The 19,633-nt window shown below is 42.5% G+C and overlaps 1 protein-coding gene across 2 annotated transcripts in view; it reads left to right on the top strand.

Annotated features, from left to right (window-relative positions):
- The first annotated feature begins 19,228 nt into the window (after window positions 1-19,228).
- The window catches only part of UBE2E2 (ubiquitin conjugating enzyme E2 E2), a 351,397-nt gene continuing 350,992 nt past the window's right edge, over window positions 19,229-19,633 (top strand). Inside the window, exon 1 of one of the 2 annotated variants that reach the window (XM_006735242.3) lies at window positions 19,229-19,386. The gene's annotated coding sequence lies outside the window, so the exon portion shown is untranslated. Of the gene's footprint in view, window positions 19,387-19,439; window positions 19,596-19,633 lie in introns of those variants that run through there. The other variant, XM_081825770.1, reaches the window with a different exon arrangement.

Raw genomic sequence — 19,633 nt, 5'->3', positions numbered from 1 at the left:
TGCAATGATATTCCATACAAGTATTTATGAGATCATATTCCCTATAATAATAATTATAGCTGTGTTAAATTTCTTTGCCTCCTTTTAAAACTTGTACCCTATTTCATCAGATGACTTCTATTAACAGCTAAGGCTCATGTTAAGGCTAATACCTCATTCCCAAGTAGTACTCTGTTGTTCAAAACTTAAAAATCAAGAGAGCCCTGCAATAGGAGAAACATCGTAAGGACTTGGATATTAGGCAACTCCCACTTTTATGGGGGACAATTTGAGGGTACAACCCCAACTCTAAAATGATAAACAAAATGAAAAGAAGCCCACATTAACCACACTTAAATGTTGGTGCCCATGTGCAGGTGGGAAAAGGGGGCTATTAGACAAGCATACAAGCTTTATTAGACCTGCCGTGAATTGGCTTTTTTTCTCCACCTTTTTCTTAGAGTCTCCTATAACTTTATTGATCTTCTCTACAAATATAATACTAAACAGATTTCTATGCAAAGGCTGAGGAATAAGGTTTATTCTCTTTCACCACATGGCCATTTTGAAGAAATGCCTTAGGTATGCTATCCAGTAGCAATGTGATCTCATACTTGAAAAATCTTTCACTCATAAGTGAAAAAAATGTAGGATGTATGTAATAAACACATAATTTTCTAAGTGTCCAGATGAGATATATATATTTGTTAAAAACATGATTTATTAAGGGCGCCTGGGTGGCTCAGTTGGTTAAGCGACTGCCTTCGGCTCAGGTCATGATCCCGGGGTCCTGGGATCGAGTCCCACGTCGGGCTCCCTGCTCGGCGGGGAGCCTGCTTCTCTCTCTCCCACTCCCCCTGCTTGTGTTCCCTCTCTCGCTGTGTCTCTCTCTGTCAAATAAATAAATAAAATCTTTAAAAAAAAAAAAAAAAACATGATTTATTAAAAAAAATCATAGATAATTTAGAAAACATTTGCAAAGACTGCTCTGTGGGGCCATCAGGCTAGAAATTACTAATAAACTAGCTTTTTGTTTATCTTGCTCAATAGGTAAAGCATGGAAAGTATAAATATATTTATATTTGGTCAAGTACATACAATTTAATAGTATTCAGGGATTTTAAAAAAGATTACAATCTAAATTGGAAGGTATACAGAATTACTTGTAATTTGTGGAAAATTAAAATTTTTGCTCAGTTTGCTCAACATTCTATTGTTGAAATATTTGCTTTGTTTCTAAAATACCTTATGGTTAAGTGTATAAATTACTATGAAACACAAAAAACTTCTAATCACTAAAAAAAACCTGCAGTGAGCTTAGACAAATTGGCCCAGTTATAACTCAAATTTCTTATCTGCAGAAAGGAGAGACACAATGTCTTATCGCCTGCATTTTATCTGATTTTGATTGGGAATTCGAGCTATGTTTCTTATTCTGTTGAAGACAGTGAAACCAGACAAAGGATCTCAAGGTAAAGAACAGGAAACGGGTATTGATTTCCTTTATCCACCTCAGTCTCTTCGTATCTTTTTGTATTGTACTATGATGGATTAGGTGGACAGGCCAGCAAATGTTTAACATTTGCTACCGATCTGATGGGCTTTGGGGAAAAAAGGATTTGAGGCATAGGCAAGTAGAGTCCTTAAAATCAGGTCTGGGTCAGGCTGATAAGTACCAAAGCATATGTTCCCTATATCAGAAGGCTCTAAACCTCCTACCTAATCTCTTACTTGGCTTTCTGTAGCGTGTGCACACACACACACATCCCTCACTGAAATAAATACTGATGTTTTCTTTTCTTTTCTTTTCTTTTTTTTTTAAGATTTTATTTATTTATTTGAGACAGAGAGAATGAGAGAGACAGAGAGCACATGACAGGGGGAAGGATCAGAGGGAGAAGCAGGCTCCCTGCCGAGCAGGGAGCCCGATGCGGGACTCGATCCCGGGACTCCAGGATCATGACCTGAGCCGAAGGCAGTCGCTTAACCAACTGAGCCACCCAGGCGCCCTGATGTTTTCTTTTCTTTTTAGATTTTATTTATTTATTTGAGAGAGAGAGAGCAAGAGAGGGGGGAAGGGCAGAGGGAGAGGGAGAAGCAGACTCCCCACTGAGCAGGGAGCCCGATGTGGGACTCGATCCCAGGACCCTGAGATCATGACCTGAGCCAAAGGCAGACGCTTAACCAAAGAGCCACCCAGGTGTCCCTGATGCTTTTCTTAATATAAGATATCTTTTGATCACTTCTGTCTTTCTTTTCTCTGGAGTAAATATGATCATCAAATTATGCTGTCTCATTCTCACCTATAATCTTCCAGGTCAGTTTTTCTCAAAGTGTAGCCCATGAAGACAGTGTATCCAAACCATATAGGATAAAATGCAGATCCTGAAGGAACTGAAGCAGAGCCTCAGGGAAGGGGCTCAGGAACCTGTATTTGCCCCACAAGAGTCTTGGGCACATTTAAGTTTGAAAATCACCACTACAGCTTGTTATATGGGATTTAAATGCTAAAGTAGATAAACGACCATACAGCTCTTCCAAGAGCTATCCCACCCCCGTAAAAAAGAAAAATGCAAGACTAAGTCAAGGTAGTACACAAGCTTCCCCAGCCTCTGGAACAGCCCAGCCCGCTCCTCCTTACTTCTTTAAGGGCTTTGCCATTCTTTCTCAGCAGTAAATTATTTACGACATAATTAAGCAGTCATTGTCTGAATGTTTCCAGTCCCTCATCCTATCCCATTCCACCTTTCTATTTTCTCCTGATAGTCTTTGTCACTCCTTTTAGGAGAGTGACGTTCAACAAACTGAAAAACTAAAGACAAAATAATTCCAGTAGAAATGTCACAGTAGAGTGAATGGCTTTGTACCAGATAGCATCTAGGCAGTTGTGCGGCAGGAAGTCTGTTCTAGCCTCCTTCCATTCCCACCCGCCCCCCACTGCCCCGAGTCCCTCTCCTTCCAGCCATCCAGCCACCCGAAGGATGTCACCAAAATAGCAAGTCACCCAAACTTCCTTCTGGAACAGTGCATCTCAGGAACCACATCTTTTGTGTTTCCCTTCTTCCCATGAAAACTGTTCTGCCTTCTAGGTGAAACAAATAAACAACGAATCAAACACCAAAAAAATTTTCTATTTCGGTGTTTTTCATCATGCATATAATTTTTCTTTATAGATCAACTTTTTTTTTTTAAAGATTTTATTTATTTATTTGACAGAGAGAGACAGTGAGAGAGGGAACACAAGCAGGCGGAGTGGGAGAGGGAGAAGCAGGCTTCCCGCCGAGCAGGGAGCCCGATGCGGGGCTCGATCCCAGACCCCGGGGATCATGACCTGAGTGAGAGGCAGAAGCTTAACAACTGAGCCACCCAGACACCCCTCCTCCGTTCTGTCTTTATAGCACTTTTGTGCTGCCTCACTTGGTACACATAGTATTTGTTAACATGATTGAGCTTCTTTTTTTTTTTTTTAAGATTTTATTTATTTATTTGACAGAGAGAGACACAGTGAGAGAGGGAACACAAGCAGGGGGAGTGGGAGAGGGAGAAGCAGGCTTCCCGCCAAGCAGGGAGCCCCTTGCGGGGCTCGATCCAAGGACCTTGGGATCATGACCTGAGCCAAAGGCAGACGCTTAACGACTGAGCCAACCAGGTGCCCCTAGATCAACTTTTTTGAAGTATAATTACGTAGAATAAAAGTCAGCTCTCTTAAGTGTACAGTGCAAAGGATTTTAACAATATACACCTGTGGAACTGTCTCCACACTCAGACTATTTAATATTACTCATCCCCCCAAGAGTTATCCTCTTGCCCCTTTGCAGTTAATCTCACCCCACACCTGACCTCCCAGCCCCAGGCAACCACTGGTCTGTTTTCCATCACTGCAGATGAATTTGCCTGCTCTAGAGTTCATATAGATGGAATCATACTATGGATACATTTGTGTCGAACATTTTTTCTCCCAGCATAATGCTTTGGAGGTCCATTCATGTTGTTATATGGATGGATATACAAGCTTGTTTATCCATTCTCATGTGTATGGACATTTGGGCTATTTCCACTTTAGAACTATTATGAGCAAAGCTGGTATCACCATTGTACACAATTCTTTCTGGGACATAGATTGTCATTTCTCTTGAGTAAATACTTTGGAGCAGAATATATGTGTCATATGGTAAGTTTATATTTGGCTTTTTTTTTTTTTTCCTTCAGCTAAGACAGCAGAAGAGATGATTTATTGTACACGTGTTACATCCAGCCACAAATGAAAACAGAATTAGTCCCGGAAGTCACAGGTCCAGGGCAAAGGACCAAAAGGAACTGTTTTGGTATGAACAAGGCAGGTCTCTTCAAAGGTGGTCGTTGCGATCAGATGGCGATGGTCTAGAGCCCTTGAATCAAGCTCTAAAAAGTAGGCATGCAGTCCAACAATTGGTACCAGCGCCCCTGGCCTCTGGCTTTCCTTCTTTCTGCTCCTGTGGCTCCATGGGTGCACAAGTTAGCGGTTTACTTGGACCTCTGCCTCATCTTTCTTCTTTTACGCTTCAGCCTGCGCATTCGCTTCTTCCTCCACTTGGCTCTCATGGCGCAGACGTTTCCAAGAAAATGGCGCTCTATATTTGGCTTTATAAAAAAAACCTGCCAAACAATTGTCTAAAGTGGTGGTATAAGTTGTTGAATCACTATATTGTACACCTGAAACTAATATAACAGTATGTTAACTATACTGGAACTTAAATTAAATTAAATATACGAGAGTTCCAGTTTTCCCACATCCTCATGAACACTTAGTATTGTCAACCTTTTTACATTTTAGCCATCTGGAAAGGTGTATAGTGGTATCTCACTGTGATTTTAGTTTGCATTTCTGTGATGACTTAATGATGATGAGCATCTTTTCATGTTCTTTTTATTCCCATTCATATAGTTTTTTTCCCTAAGGTATCTGTTAAAATCTTTCGCCCATTTAAAATGGGTTATTTGTCTTATTACACACACAATATTTTTGATACTGAACTCAAAGGACCAATTCTGATGGTAGGCATCAGACATAGTGGTAAAGAGTGGAGTCTTTTTTTGTATATAAGACAGGAGATTTTACTCCATAGAAACTATAAATTACTGGAACCTAGGCTTAAATTGCCCCTGGTTTGTTTTGGTGTAACACAGTGGTTAGGCACACAGACTGGAGTTGTTCAGCCCAGGCTCACATGCATGACATCAAGCAAGATGCCCAATCAATCCGTGTCTCAGTTTCCTCTGCTGTAAAATGGGACAATGCTTAGCTCATGGGTTTCCTGTGATATATAAATGAGGTCATTTAAAGCACTTTGAATAGTCCAAATATGGAGTAGCACTCAGCAAATGTTTGCTGTTATCAGGAGGAAGCATCTGGGTTTTGTTAATTTAAGTGTTCACTAAACAAGATTTCTTTCCAGAATCCTTGTCTCTCTCTCTCTGTATATATATATAATCATCTCTCTCCTCCAGTCCTCAATTCTGTTTCTACAACTTTTTCTAGATAAGCAGTGTCTGGAGGTTTATTTTTCTCTGGCTCTTGGGTGATTTACAAAAGCAATGGCAGAGAGGGTAGGTTTTACCTGAATGGGTTTAAATTTTATATCAGTTTGCATATATTTGCTCCTTGGAAGCCTAATTCTTTTTTTTTTTTTTTAAGATTTTATTTATTTATCCGACAGAGAAAGACACAGCGAGAGAGGGAACACAAGCAGGGGGAGTGGGAGAGGGAGAAGCAGGCCTCCCGCTGAGCAGGGAGCCTGATGCGATGCGGGGCTCTATCCCAGGACCCTGGGATCATGACCTGGGCCGAAGGCAGAGGCTTACCAACTGAACCACCCAGGCTCCCCAAGCCTAATTCTTTTTGGAATTATTTCAACAAAGTCCTGAGATGACTTAAAACTCAAGAGAGGGAAGAAAAACTAGACTCATCCCAGCACAAAGCTGGGAATAACACTTGACAATCAGATTGTTTTATGTCAGGGCAGAAAATTAGTTGCCTCCAAGACAAATGGAGGAAGTGAAACTTAACAGCTTTTGGCTTTGAACTTCAGGAAGCCCTAAAAATTCCTGAAAACACATATTAAATGAAAAAGAAAGAATTAAGATGTAGTCGATTAATAGAATAAAAGACAACCACAGGATCATCTCAAAAGACACAGAAAAACCACATGATCATTTCAATAGACACAGAAAAAGCATTTGAAAAAATCCAACATTCATTCATAATAAAAACTCTCAAACTAAGAATAGAAGAGAACTTCCTCAACCTGATAAAGGGCATCTATAAAAAACCCACAGCTAACATCATACTTAATGCTTGAAATATTGAATGCTTTCCTTCTAAGATCATGAACAAGGCAAAGATGTCTGCTTTCACCAATTTTATTCAACTTTGCACTGGAGTTTCTATAGCTAGTGCAATGAAAAAAAGTTCTTTTTAAATTAAGGGCATCCAGAATGGAAAAAAAGAAGTAAAACTGCCGTTAACCATAGATGACGTGATCCTATATGAAAATCCAAAGGAATCCACAAAAAAATTTCCAGAACTAATAAAGGACTTTAGCAAGGTTACAGAATCAATATACATAATTAAATGTATCTCTCTGTATGTTAGCAATGAAAAATAAGAAATTAAAGTTAAAAAAACTGATTCCTTCACAATAACAACAAAGAGAATAAATACTTATTGAATAAATTTAATGGAAGAAATGTAAGACTTGTATGCTGAAAACTATGAAACGTCATTGAAAGAAATTAAAGAAGACCTAAATAAATGGAAAGACATTTCATGTTCCTGGACTGGAAGACTAACTATTTTCAAGATGGCCACTCTCCTCATATTGATCTATAAATTCAATGTAATCCCTATCAAAATCCCACCAGCGAGGCTGGAAAAATGAGTATCCTTGTTAGCTCACTCCTCACTATTGTTGCTGCCAAAGCAAAAACAAATGGGAAGCGCCAGCCACAACATGCCCTCTTCTCTTCTCAGTCCTTGGCTCTGCCTTACACCATGAGGGGCTTTATGGGCAGGTGGTGTGTGTGTGTGTGTGTGTGTGTGTGTGTGTGTGGCCACCCTTCCAACCTAGGGTTCTGCACGATGGAAACATAGTCCCCGTTCAGGACAGACCCAGGGCAGAGATCCAAGCAGTTGCTACGAAAAAGAGCCATTTGGGCAGATAATTCCACGGTTCTGTTCGCCAGAGGCGTGGTCTAGAAGCAGAGGCAGGGGCTCCAGATGGACACATTCCCTTGGCCCCACAGACTTATTCATAAGGGAACCAGAGCTTTTCTCAAAAGCAACGCTTCTCAGAACTTTCATATGCAAACAAGTCACTGGGATCTTATTAAAATGTAGATTTCGTAGGTCTGAGGTAAGGTGTGATGGTCTGCGTTTCTAACAAGTTTCTGGGAGAGGCTCTGCTGCTGGTTTGTGGACCACACTTCCAGTAGCAAAGCTTAAATCAGTGGCCCGGATTAGGGACCTTACTTGAGCTGTGGAATGGGAGTAACATCTATGGGAGTGAAGGGTTGCTTCAGTATCATCAAACCTCTGCCACCTAGGTGATGACCAACGGTGAGCCAGTAGTGTTTGCGGTTCTGGCTCTTGAGGTTCACAGGGTACTGGCAAGTTAGATATCAACAAGTGCAAGTCATTGTATAAAAAGGAATAGACAAATATATGAGGCACATGTGTGAAGCAGCAGAAGCGAGTGATGTCTGAGCAGAGCGTTGAAGGATGCAGTGGGCTTCATAGAGAACAATGAGGGAAAGGGGATTCCAGGCAAAGGGAATGATGTATCTGTAGCAGACTATATTTTCCAAAAATGGCTGCCCCAATATCTCTAGTCCCATAAAACCTTCTAGAAACTTGTCACTCCCCTATCAAGAGGTGAAGTTTAATTCCCTTCTCCTTGAATCTGGGTGGATGTATGATGTCTTCCATGAATACAAGGCGGAGGGATGACACTACGTGATTTATGAGGCTATATTAGGAAAGAGTATGTAGTTTTGTCTGGTTTTCTTGGGATGCTTGCTTTTGGAACCCTGCCACCATACAGTGAAGAAGTCAAGAAATCCATGGAAAGTCCCTGTGGGGAGGAACTGAGGTCCCCACCCAGGACTGCTGTGGAGCTCATAGCCAGCAGCCAGCACCAGCTTGCCTGCCATGTGAATGAGCCATCGGGAAAGCAGGGCTTCCAGCTTTCAAGGAAACTGCTCCCAGTGACACGGTGTCATGAGGAGATAGGCCATTCCCACCAAGCCCTGACCACAGATTCATGAGTGAAATAAATGATTGCTGTTGTTGAAACTACCAACTTTGGTTTGTTATGTACCAGTAGATTCCAGGAATAGTATCTAAAGGTAAAGAGGTATGGAACAGTCTGGTGTTTTAAAACATGACATCAATAAGAGCGTGTTTATGTATAACTCAGCTATTAGAAATAAAAACATAAACATTTGGGAAATGTTGGGAATGTTAAAGTTGTAGTATGAAAGGAAAAAATGTTTAGTAAACAAACCATTAATAATGTAAATGTAATGAAGTTGTACTGTGTAGTTAACCATGTTTGGATTAATTATTATGCATGGCTCTGTCAGAAAATATTCTAGATATAAATGTAAATGTATTTCTTTAACAAAGTTTTCTTGTGGGAAAAAGTACATTCTTATTGAAAAGAAAATACCAATAATTTGCTGTTGTGTGTGCTCTGTAGATGAAGCCCAAGTTGATAATTTCCAAAAGAAATCAATTTATAGTTTTCACTACAAAATGAAAGCATAATATAATTTCAAAAGCAATTGAAAAACCTACCTGACTTCTTTTATCCCTATTCTTGGGATAAAAGTATGTAATTCTGACCTGCCGTCCATACCTTCTTTTTTTCCCCAAAAAAACACATCTCTAAGAGAACCAAAGGTTTCTGGAAGAGGTAAAATTTGTGACTATTCTTTAATGCTGACAACCTTATTTTCTAGAGGCCTGAGGAGCGGTGTGGGTGTATGCTAATTCGAGAGATAAAGATTTAGAATGTACTGAATAGATATGCCAAGATTATTTCCTAAATGGTGGGTCCCCTAAAAAAAAAATTTATTATTCTTTGACCCTAATCTAATGTTAAATTGAAAAGCTATATCCCCATGCAACGTGGGAATTTATATTACATTTAGGAGTTCAGAATCAGAGATTCTTGGGCTGGAGATAGCAGGTGACAAACAGCTTCCTTCTGCTCTGGGCTAAGCTGACTCCTCCTGGAAGATTGTGTTCAGTTCCTGACTTTTTTTTTAAAGAGAAACATAGACAAATTCAAGTGCATTTAGAAGAGAGTTATTTAAATGGTGAGGGAACACAAACCTGTGTCAGAGGAGGGACAAATGAAGAAAAAGGGGATGTTTACTTTAGGGAGGAGACAACTCACGGGGCATGTTAGACATTTTTTAAATAAAGAACAGAGCTTTCTTGCAGAAGAGCTGTTAGTATTATTGGATAGCCCAAAAGCATAATGAGGAAAGGATCAGGAGACAGTGTAGGGGTGAAGAAGGTCAAAACTGTTCAAAGATGGAGTCACCTTTGGTGGGGGGAGAGGTCCCATCACTGGAGATCTCCAAGAACATTATTTTGAAAGAATTCTAAATCAGATAGTGGTTGGGCTAGACATCCTGCCAAATCCTTTCCACTGTTGCCAAGAGGTTTAAACTCCTTCAGAATCCCCTGTACCATTTCTCTGGGAGTCACCAGGTGAGCTCCCACATGTGCTTATAACACAGTCCCTTCTTTCCTGCCAATGCCTCCCTGGGCCAGAGTTGCCCTTCTGTGCACAGACATCACACTGCTGGCTCGCACACTCTTCCACCATACTGTCGACTCCCTCAGCTTGGGTGACTTCCTCCCTTTCTTGTGTTATACTGTGCAATTGTTGGCAATCCAGAACCCCATCATGTCAAATGTATTTTATGTGCAAATAAATAGCTCTTAGTTCTTAGTCATGGACATTTCCCCGCCTTGGACTTAACTAACCAGTCTACAGGGATTTGAGTTGGAAGAATCGGGGAGCAACAGATTTTATGTCTTGCTTACAATCAGCTTTATTCAGAGTGATGTGCTCATTGTCCGTAAATAAATATTCTAGGTCTCCAATCCTTTTTCCCCGTTTGGTCTGTTCTTCTCAGGAAGCTCCTTGCTTGGCCCCTCATTTAAATATCCCCTCCCTAAGGGCATACCTGACCTTCTGAATCCCAGATTAGACTCAAGCTGTGGTCTTGTCTTCTTCTTCTTCTTTTTTTTTTTTTTTAAAGATTTTATTTATTTACTTGAAAGAGAGAGCGAGAGAGCACAAGCAGGGGGAACAGTAGAGGGAGAGGGAGAAGCAGGCTCCCTGCTTGGCAGGGAGCCTGATGCGGGGCTCGATCCCACGACCCTGAGATCATGACCTAAGCTGAAGGCAGACACTTAACCATCTGAGCCACCCAGGCACCCTGGCCTTGTCTTCTTATCTGCCCCCACCCTACATGAGTCCACAATGGACGAGTGAGAACAAAAAATGAGGAAAATAAAGATAACAGATGAAAAAAGATTTCATAGAAGGGGGAGGGAAAAGAACAATGTGGCATGGATGGCTTAATTAAAAATTGTGAGTGAATTAAAAAACTACAATATGATGTTTATACTACTAAATAGTGTGACTGAAAGAAGTACTCATGTAATTGAGTGGTAACAATGTAATTGGTCATCCTCCACAAGATTGCACTGATAAAAACCTAGCCTATATATCAGAAAAAAATATCCAGCAGCTTGCTAGAAGTATTTGCAAAACAATTTTTATTACTCATTCAATGCTAATTATACATTTTGAAAGTCAAATTAAGAATAAATTATGTATACACGATATAAAGATATTTACACACACACCATGTGTATCCATTGATATTCTCCAACTCATGAGTTAAGAAGCAGCTTGTTGTGAGTGTCCTTGGCAAAGTTAGGCTGAGGGTAGATGGAGGAGACAGCATATGTTTGCCCTTTACCCTGAACAAGCAGAAAGATAACTCTATTTAGCTCTGTCATCTGAACCTTCCTCAGTGGCCCGTAACTCCTTAGGGATGCAGTTTTGGAACAAGTTTGTCAGGAGTGGGGGGTGGGGCAAAAAAAGCCAACTCTTTGAATTATGTATTCTTCAGAGCATCCTTCAGCGGGGCTCTTTCTCTTACCTCTAAAAGAGAGAAGAATGATGAGCGTTTGTAAGAAAGCTAACACTCTATTCACTCTACCTGAAAACCTCCAAAGAAGTCAGGCATTTGTTTTGATTCTTGAGGCCAATCTAATGCATGTCGAGGACAGCACGAGATTGAATATATCAACTATTAAGCAAATGCAAATGGAAGAACCAGGGGCAGTGTATCAACTATCATCAAAAGCCCAAGGCTTACAACCTGGGTTAACGTGGGGACGGTGAGCAATAGCATGAGTGAAGGAGGTCATCCAAGTTAGCAAGTCCAAGACAGGTGGACAAACAGAAGTCTAGTATCAAACTATATTCATGAATGTGGAGTTCTGCTGACAAAGATGCAAGGCCAGTGTGCAGCTATGGGGATACATGGCTTGGATCCCTCTTCAAGAAAGAACTCGCCTATCAGATGCAAGGAGTTTAGTCAGCTGACAGCTTCCAGCTGTAAGTGCCTTCAGGACCCATCTTACCTATGGAGCCAAGGACACGCTCTTCCTGGGCAGTCTTAGCACACGACTAAGCATGACGGAAGCATCAGGATCTGGCCATTTCTGCCCAACGCGGAACTGCTTTGTGGGCAACGTTTGCACTGGAGTTTTTGTTAGGCTGGACAGGCCTTTCTCAGAGCTGCTCTGTAGGCTGAGGCTCCTCCCACCCAATCTTCTCTCTTTCCTTCCTCCTTTCACAAGCGTCAGACAAACCTGCATGGTAGCCTGAAGGATGTCCCTGCCTACTCCTGCTACTTTCCCCTATTTCTTTCATAGATAAATAGGTAAGTCTTTTGCATTTCTAACTACATCTTGGTGTCTGCTTTCTGGAAAACTCAGCTGATATGGGGGGATGCCAGTGTTCTAAGACACAGCATGAATAGGACCACGCTAGTAAGAGAAATGACCGACTGGGGGCTCTGACACTTGGCTTCTCTCATGATATTACCTTGGTTTGAATATTAATCCCAGAGAGCCCAAGGAAATTGTTCGCCTGTAGGGTACTTGTGGTAAGTCCTGGTCAATAGAAAAATATAATGGAATAGAAAGAAAGTGAAAGGAGTGGAAGAATCTTCATTCTTTTCCATTCGCAAAAATTGTGCCTCCCCATGAATTTGTGAATATACTAAACAACCATCATTAGGCATTTTAATTTGGTAAATTGTATGGCCTGTGCATTATATCTTGATAAAGGTGTTATTAAAAAACCTGTGCATTTCTAAGTAGACAAGGGAATACTGAGATGACTGTAGAGGAAAATAAAAGCAGTAAGATAAAGACAGAAAATTGTATCTTTTTTTCATTTTGGCCATATATAAAGAGATTTCAGTTTTTCTTCATGGAATCTGCAGAGAGGGCCAGAGGGTTCATAAAGCTCTGGAAAATATTCATTAATACAGTTTCTGAATGTAAAAGAAATAGTAAAGAGCATTCTTTGAAATGGCTGTTAAAATGAATGACGTGAAACAATTACATCTACTTCCCCAAATTCCATAATTTGGGGAAATGGCAGTTGAAAAAGCAGTTATATTCATTCATTTGGCCAACATTTAGGAGGTTCCCATCTTTATTCTAAGCATGGTCTCTGCCCTTGAGCAGCTCACAGCAAACTAGGGGACATAGTCTTTTAAACCGTATAGGATGCAGGGGAGACATGCTGCTGTGACGAACTGGGAGACTGCAAGAAAAAGTGACAAAGTCAAGACAGATCATAGGTCCCAGACTTGAGGGTGACATGACCTCCTACTTAACAAAGCACTGGGAAGACTAGTATCTCATGCTTGTATGACAGTCGTTTTGTTTCGAGCTCTTTTAAGTTGCTTATATGTATTAACTCATTTAATCTTCTCTCTTACCCTATGTAAGTATCAGCTATTAAAATAAGCCCCATTGGTAGACAAGGAATCTGAGCCAATGAGATGATAAGTACCTTGTCCATGATCAAGGAAGAAGCAGAGTCAGGATCATGAATCCAGAGAGTCCACTTCCAAAGCATCTCTGTACTGCATAAGAAAGGCAAAATCAGGGCAAGGCTTTCCTTTGTTCTGTCTTTGTCTCCTTCAGAGGTTTGCTAAGTTTCAAATATTTTTTTACTTATTGTACTAATAGCAGTGTAATAACTTTAACGAAGAGAACCTTATCTATAATCTCATTGCCCAACAAATCCCTGACACTTACATATCATTATTCTTTCCTTTGTTCCAATGATAGTCTTTTTCAGAGCTGACTCTCTCTTACTCCTATGGTGTCTGAAGATGGCTCCTCTGAACCACCTTTCCTTTTTCCCATTCCTGGCCTATGCTCTCTCTTGATACCCTTTACCCATATCTTAGCCCCTGCTTAAACCCCACTATATTTCTGGGAAGTTGGAGGTAATAGCCCATTTCAGCAGTGAGTGGGACTCCTTGCCCTGCAGAAACTACCACAGCAGTAGCATCCTTGATATATAGAGGATTTGAGGAGGGAACATCATCATCAGGGGGGCAGAGAGCATGTGTGTTAATTATCTATTGCTGCTTGAGAAATTACCCTCAAAACTTAGTGGCTAAAAACTACAAACATTATTATTATCTCAAGGTTCAAGAGTGGTTTAGCTGGATATTTGTCTCAGGGTCTTTCATGAGTTTGCACTGCCTACGTTGAGCAAGGTTGCAGCGTCTGAAGGCTTGACTAAGGTGGAAGAATCTCCTTCTGAGTTTGCTCATGTGGATGTCCGTAGGAGACCTCAGTTTCTAGTTACATGGGCTCTTGCATAGGGCTAGCTTCCCCCAGAGTGAATGATGAGAGTGAGAGAACCAGCAGGCAACCAAGATGGAAGTCCTAATATCTTTTATATATGCAGACATTTAAGGCAATCTATGAAATGTTCTATTTTGGTCATATTCTAAAATTAAAAAGCAAATTTTATATACTAATCTCAGAAGTGAGGTACTATCACTTCTTATAATTTATTAGCCAGCCCTAGTATGAAGTGGGAGGGAACTGCACAAGGATGTGAAGACCAGGGGTGGGGATCATTGGGGACATCTTAGAGACTAACTACCATACTTGGGCAGGGACCAGGGGTGGGAGAAGCAGCCAGACTTCTGTGTTGGCATCTTAATTTATGTGAATGATGAAATGGTAGTTGAAAAAGCAAGCATATTTATTCATTTGACTAACATTTGGGGGGTGCCTACTCTTTGCATATTGCAAAACTGATGCTTTGCAATGTGCAATATGTATAACTTGTACATGGCAGCCCAGGTGGCAGTCCCTCACCAGGGGCATTTGTCCTCAGCACTCTTCCATTACCTGTTAGGAATTCATTTATTCATCCATTCAACAAACTTTTTTTTTTAATTAAGCTTATTAAGTTTTAAATGTTAATTCCAGTACAGTTAACATACAATATTATATTAGTTTCAGGTGTACAATATAGTGATTCAACAATTCTATACATTACTCAGTGCTCATCATGATAAGTGTGCTCTTAATCCGCATCACCTTTTTTACCTATCCCCCCACCTACTGCCCTCTGGTAACCCTCTGTTGCATCATACATTTTTTAAACACCTGGTACATGCCTCTGTGTTGGTACGGTACTAAGTAATGGGGTCCTAGGGTCTCAGCTCTAACGGAGCTTCAATTTTCCCACATCAGTGTTTTTCCTCTTAAGTATCCAAGACATTCAGAGTGACCACAGAGTGCCCTATAGCCCCTTTCAAGCCAGACGGTAAGCAAAAGATTGTTGTCTTTCATTCAATTCTCACAGGGTCCTAATCTTTGGTAAACTTATGCTAATAATGATATTTCCTCCAGGGAGTACAATCCAAATATTTAACAATCCTTGACCATTGGGTGCCTAACAAGAATGGGAGCAGCCTAAACAAGGAGCAGCTCTAGCAGTATGATGCATTTTACTGAAACCAGTCCCGTTACCCCCAGAGAGGTCTTTTCTAGCACAAGTCATGCTAGAAAACTAATGTGACTCTACCTACTCATGAAGTTGGCAGTAACAAAAATTATAAGAAGGGCCCTACAAAAACTATTCTTATTTGCCAATTCTAGGGGAAAAAATGTAGGCTATATATTAAGGCCCAGAAATAAGAAGTGTAGGAAAGGAGTGAGTTCATGATGATAGATTGACGGACCAGAGCAGAAAATACAAGACAGGTAAGCTATTTGTTTTGGAGACCAAGTTTGAGTCTTAGGGGAGAGGACTTGAGAAAATCAAGTGAGATCTGTTCGTAACACTGGGCTCAAGTTAATGTGTCCTGAATTTCATCAACTCCAGAGCGAAAACTGCTGATTTCAAATCCCAGCTCTGCTACTCACTAACTGTGTGATTGTGGGCAAGTGACTTAATCTCTCTGTACTTCAGTGTTCTCATCTATACAGTGGGGTTGATTGAATGAAACCAAACTTATGGGGTGTTTGTGAGCTAGTATATGCAAAGTGCTTGAACTTTGCCTGGTACAGATCAAGAACACACTAAGTGCTAATTATTACTGAAGAAATTAAAACAATGTCTACTGTGTCCTTAACAGCAAGAGGTCAATTTCATTCACTGCACTAATATTTATTGAATATATATATATATATGGCAATGAACCTCAGCCAACAAAATCCTTGTTCCCAAGATACTTATATGTAGAGGAGGGAGGACCAGGGGAGAAACAGAAGACTAAAATAAACAACTAAGTAAAAAAAATATATTATTTTAGATTTATTATGATGATCATGAAAAAAATAAAGCAGAGTAAGGGTTATAGGAAGTGCTGGGGGGAAGAGGTGAAGGGAAGAATGTTCTAGAGATAGGAAATTGTTAAGTCAGAAGTATTTAGAAAAATGTTTGGTGTGTTCCATAATAGCAAGGAGGCTAATGTGGCTGGAGGGAAATGAGAATGGGGTGAAGTTTTACAGTGTGGGGTCAGAGGGGTCCTGGTTGAGGGTGGGGGGCAGATCATGGGCCATGAAGCCATTGTAAGAATTTTGGGTGTTGCTCTAGGATGGGTAGCCACTGAAAGTTTTTTTTTCTTTTTTAAAATTTTATTTATTTATTTGACAGAGAGATAGAGAGAGCCAGAGAGCACAAGTGGGGGGAATTGCAGAGGGAGAAGGAGAAGCAGGCTTCCTGCTGAGCAGGGAGCCCAGTGCAGGGCTTGATCCCAGGACCCCGGGATCATGACCTGAGCCAAAGGTAGATGCCCAACCGACTGAGCCACCCAGGCGCCCCACCACTGAAGGTTTTGAGAAGAGGAGAGACCTATATTTTATTTTATTTATTTTTTAAAAGATTTTATTTATTTATTTGACAGAGAGAGACACAGGGAGAGAGGGAACACAAGCAGCGGGAGTGGGAGAGGGAGAAGCAGGCTTCCTGCGGAGCAGGGAGCCCAATGCGGGGCTCGATCCCAGGACCCTGGGACCATGACCTGAGCCGAAGGCAGACACTTAACAACTGAGCCACCCAGGCGCCCCGAGACCTATATTTTAAAGGACAAAATAGACTATTGTGTGTTGGGTTGGGGGGGAAATGGAGGGATAGTAGGTAAAGGAAGTAGCAAGATCAGGTAGGAGGCTATAGTTGAAAGATGATGGTAGCTTAGACGAGGGTCTGAGCTGTGGGGAGGGAGGTGGGAAGAAGTGGATCCTTTCAGGATGTATTTTTGAAGGTAGCATGGACAGAATTTGCTGATGAATTGGATGTAGATTGTAAAACAAAGAGAAAGGTCAGAAATAGGGAAGCTCTGTGAAGACAGGGATCTCTCTCTCTCTGTCTCTTTTTTTTTTTTTAATATTTTTATTTATTTGAGAGAGAGAGATAGAGATAGAGGATAGAGAGAGAGAGCGAGAGCATGAGTGGGGAGGAGGAACTAAGCAGGGCGCTCCACGCGGGGCTCCATCCCAGGACTCCAGGATCATGACGGGAGCCAGAGGCAGATGCTTAACAGACTGAGCCACCCAGGCGCCCGGGATTTTTCTCTTTTATTCAATGTCATATCCCAACCAACTAGACAGTGCCTAGTACTCAACAGACATTCTTTGTTGTTGTTGTTGTTGTTTTCAGACATTCTTTGAATTAATGAAAAGGCAATTCTGATTCGTATTATACCCTTAATTTCTTAAATTCAATAAATAGTACACAGCAGTTAAGACATCTGCAGATAAATGAAGTATCACAGCAATCATAGTTTCAGCAGTTAAGCAGTGAAAACCTTTCCAATTCTTTCACGAAGTTAAAAGCAGACATTGCTGCATTCCTAGCCACCAGCTGCCAATGACCAGGACTAAAAAACAACTTTGATACTTTCTGTAACAGAAGAGAACTTTGTTACAAAATACTCAAAATAAACAAACAAAACCCAACAGGATATATACCTGAGTATATGCGAGTAGTCTATTGGAGAAAAGCATAGAGACCTAGAATTCTGTCATCCATCCTTACCAAATCATTATAAAACACAATCAGGAAAATGAAAATATTAAAACATGGAGATTTAATGAGGTAAAATAAATTATGCAGACATTTAAGGCAATCTATGAAATGTTCTATTTTGGTCATATTCTAAAATTAAAAAGCAAATTTTATGCATTATATGCATAAAATATTGCACCATGTGAGAGGTATAGGTGGCTATATAATTGATAATCTCAGGACATGCTAATTTGTAATCCTCCAGTACATGTTTTTGAGTTTAGGGTAACAGGGCCTGTTGATATCCTTGAGTGCTGCATAGAAACGATCCCCAGAACACACCCACTTTTTACTCAATAGTGATTTCTGGAGCCTGGAAGCCAATACCTGCTTTTGCCAATTTTCAGGGATGTTATTAAGTAATGTTCCTCAAAAAGGCATTTAGTAAAAGGATTTTCAGTTCTAGACATATGTATGTATCTTGACTTGCTCCTGTCCTCTGGGGTCTTACTGCACTGATTTCTTTCGGCTGCTTGAATTGTGCGGGACTCTGTGGGGGCTATCTTCAGCCCTTTGTAGGCTGGACACTTTTGCCACAAAAAGTGACAGCTCTAGGGTATGTCACACATAGAGTGACAGCTCGCGTATATAGGAGGGCTCTAGCAGCAACAGCAATCAGTAAGAGGAGCTAGGGGTGGAGGTGGGGGAAATTTTGTAGAAGCTGAGTTTGCATAGCAGGCATAGGGGTTTTTGTTTTGTTTTTTAATGATTATTTGGGGTGCAGATTATAGGGGAACCTAATGTTCCCTCGAGTTACCCACAGCACTGCCACTGTTCCCATTGCCTTTGACTGGGCATTAATGCAGCTCCTACTCGCTCTGATAGCTCCTCCTCCTTTCACCTCTCTCCCCAATATCCCAGGGCTAAATGGCGTGGAGCTCCTGGCTACCCGTGTACGTTCTAGGCCAGGGCGAACCAAAACGCAGAAGGATATTCGTGCTGCAGCGTAGCGTAGGGAGTCTGGGTTAGCCTTTGCGAACTTTCCAGGATAGTGCGAAGTTTTCTCATGTTGGGTGCATGTGGGCACCATGCGCCCGAGTTCTGGCTGGTATGTCAACAGGGTCAGTCCCAGTAGCGTACTTTGCGAACGCTTTGAGAGAAGTGTGAAGTCCAGGGCTGCCCTGGATGGGCGTAAAACGCCGCACCCAGTTTCGTCTTAGGGCAACTCCCACCCCCCAGCCAGCATTTCCCTTTAATGCGCGTGCCCGTCAAGGTCCCCGCGTCCCTTCCCTTCAGGTCGCCTCGCCAGCCTCTGTTTCCCTAACCTCTCCTGGTCCCTGCTTTCCCTTCTTCGTGGGACGGCCCTCGCCCACCCCCGCCGCTGCTCACTCGCGGGACTCGGCTGTCACTTTACTTTTCCGCGCCGCCTCCCCGCCCCCTCGCCAGGCCGACAGGGCAGCCCGCCCGTGTGCGCGCCCGCCCCCGCCCCCTCGCGGCCACGCGCCGGGAGGAGGCGGGGCGGAGCAGGCTTGGGGTGCAGGGAGGCGCGCGGCGCGGCACGGCCGACGTGGGGTTCGCGCTCTCGCGGTCTCTCCCGGGCGGGCACGCGGGCACGCGCACTCGCGGGCGCGCGCGCGGACGGCCGGGCGGCGGCAGCGTCTCACGGAGGCGGTGGCTTCACTTTCCAGGACTCAGGGGCGGCCACAGCCGCAGCCGCGGGCAGCAGCCTCGGGAGCCGGAGCTGGAACGGCCGCGGGCGGCGGTGGCGGCGCTGAGGGTGAGTCCGGGCGGGCGCGAGCCCGGCGGGGACAGGCGTGGCCGGGCGGCCGGGTGCGTGGTGCGCGGGTCCGGCTTTCGGTGACTAGACGGTCTGCGGGGACACCCCGTCCTCGGGGCCTCCCAGGCCCCCCCCCCCGTCGTCTCCGCAGCCCTCTCTCCCCGCGCTTGGGCTGGAGCCCGGGACCTGCGCGGACGCCCCTCCCTCAGGTATTCGCCCGGGCCTCGCCGGTGCCCCCCCCCCCCCC

This window comes from Leptonychotes weddellii, chromosome 1 (assembly GCF_054177405.1).
Source record: "Leptonychotes weddellii isolate Sample4059 chromosome 1, ASM5417740v2, whole genome shotgun sequence".
In the NCBI taxonomy this organism is placed as follows: Eukaryota; Metazoa; Chordata; class Mammalia; order Carnivora; family Phocidae; genus Leptonychotes; species Leptonychotes weddellii.
Note: the sequence above shows the minus strand (reverse complement) of the source record. Positions and strands in the feature narration are given on the sequence as shown.